Source organism: Schistocerca serialis, chromosome 8, assembly GCF_023864345.2.
Source record: "Schistocerca serialis cubense isolate TAMUIC-IGC-003099 chromosome 8, iqSchSeri2.2, whole genome shotgun sequence".
NCBI lineage: Eukaryota > Metazoa > Arthropoda > Insecta > Orthoptera > Acrididae > Schistocerca > Schistocerca serialis.
Genome location: NC_064645.1, coordinates 222,421,018 through 222,423,305, shown reverse-complemented (window position 1 = coordinate 222,423,305; position 2,288 = coordinate 222,421,018). Strand labels below are relative to the sequence as shown.

At 44.3% G+C, this 2,288-nt stretch overlaps 1 non-coding gene across 1 annotated transcript; it reads right to left on the bottom strand.

Moving 5' to 3' along the window:
* Positions 1-631: 631 nt before the first annotated feature.
* Positions 632-706, bottom strand: Trnas-cga (transfer RNA serine (anticodon CGA)). Its single transcript has one exon. It is a non-coding gene; the product is annotated as a tRNA-Ser (tRNA).
* Between the last annotated feature and the right edge of the window lie 1,582 nt (positions 707-2,288).

Here is a 2,288-nt window from a genome sequence, read left to right as displayed (position 1 = left end):
AGGAGGGGCGGAGATCCAGGCGGGATGGGCATAACAGAGGTTGGGGCAGATGAGGGACTTATAAGTGTGGAGGACAGTGGAAGGGTTCAAACCCCACATGCAGCCAGAGAGAAGTTTGAGGAGGCGGAGTTGGGAGCATGCCATGGCTTGGACTGGCTGGAGATGGTGGGCTCTGGGAAAGGCGATGGTCAAGGGTGACACAATGATTCTATCCTACGAGTATATATATTGCTTATGGCTTCATCTGGTAAAGCGTGCTTTACTAGAATGAGATTTTCACTCTGCAGCGGAGTGTGCGCTGATATGAAACTTCCTGGCAGATTAAAACTTTGTGCCCGACCGAGACTCGAACTCGGGACCTTTGCCTTTCGCGGGCAAGTGCTCTACCAACTGAGCTACCGAAGCACGACTCACACCCGGTACTCACAGCTTTACTTCTGCCAGTATCTCGTCTCCTACCTTCCAAACTTTACAGAAGCTCTCCTGCGAACCTGGCAGAACTAGCACTCCTGAAAGAAAGGATATTGCGGAGACATGGCTTAGCCACAGCCTGGGGGATGTTTCCAGAATGAGATTTTCACTCTGAAGCGGAGTGTGCGCTGATATGAAACTTCCTGGCAGATTAAAACTGTGTCCCCGACCGAGACTCGAACTCGGGACCTTTGCCTTTCGCGGGCAAGTGCTCTACCAACTGAGCTACCGAAGCACGACTCACGGCCGGTACTCACAGCTTTACTTCTGCCAGTACCTCGTCTCCTACCTTCCAAACTTTACAGAAGCTTTCCTGCGAACCTGGTAGCGCACACTCCGCTGCAGAGTGAAAATCTCATTCTGGAAACATCCCCCAGGCTGTGGGTAAGCCATGTCTCCGCAATATCCTTTCTTTCAGGAGTGCTAGTTTTGCCAGGTTCGCAGGAGAGCTTCTGTAAAGTTTGGAAGGTAGGAGACGAGGTACTGGCAGAAGGAAAGCTGTGAGTACCGGGCGTGAGTCGTGCTTCGGTAGCTCAGTTGGTAGAGCACTTGCCCGCGAAAGGCAAAGGTCCCGAGTTCGAGTCTCGATCGGGCACACAGTTTGAATCTGCCAGGAAGTTTCGTGCTTTACTAATTTACTTCGTTTTCTTACATTGTGTCCATAACTCTACTGTTTTCTTGTCCTTTCTCTGTTTATACAATATACTTCATTAGCTAGTTAATTTTGTTCATGCACTTGTATAGGGTTTTATCATTCTTTTCTTGAAGCAGCATGCCGCAGGGGGTCTTTGGCGGTCACGTTCCTTCAACCATTTCTTGCCTATGCGACGTTGTGCCATTAGCGCCAAAAGAGGGCGCTGATTATATGTGACAATCCGTTTTCATTCCTTTGACTTCTTCAAATATTTTTTTGTTGTTATAATTTTTATACTATTCTGTGTACTCGGAAAGCTGTTTATTATTTATGTCATTATCTAAAATATCTCCACTAGAGCGTATCTGAATTATTGTCACTTTTACCTTTTGAACAATCTACTTTTTTGTTTTTAATAAACTGCATTTTATTACTGTAATGACTTTTACAAAGTCCCCTGCAGGCTTTACTGATTGTATCCCTCTTTTTATTTTACAATGTACAATTATCACTGAAGAATATACGTACGCCTACAGCAGCGACAACTGGCGACTTATAATGCAAACATTTCATGGCTACTGTATGGCAATTTGTTTTGAACAGTAGTGCTGCTGACAAGATGACTCTTGTGTAAGCTAATATTCATATATATGTGACGATGTTGTGGTGATTTTGTGTTTAGCATTTGACGATGCCACGGTGCATCCAGTATATTAGGACATGGTTTTATAAAATAGGCATGCCTCGTCTTATTTCAAGCGTATAACTTTCACATGTATGTAAGTAATATTTTTCATCGTGGTTTATTTTACTCTTTTAAGCTGTAGAGAATCAGCCAGTTGTATTTTTTTCCCATATTTTGCTGCATATCTGAAGATGGTCATTGATGACAGAAACCGGTAGTGTAAGGACCTTCAGGTTCGTGACCATAGACGTGAAATAAAAGAAATTTATTCCATGTGCAGAACATTTTGCGTAGGACGGGGGGGGGGGGGGAGGGAGGGACTGATATAAGTTGCTCATTAGTCTCCTGGAGGTCAATTCGTCAGCGCACTTGATAATGGCGACATGATTGACAACGGAATATTGTGCCGTTCGTCACTATGAAGCAGGCGTATACCTGTGGACTGTCCGACTAAGCAGAATTACTATCAAAAATAAGTTACAAGTTAAATACATTTTG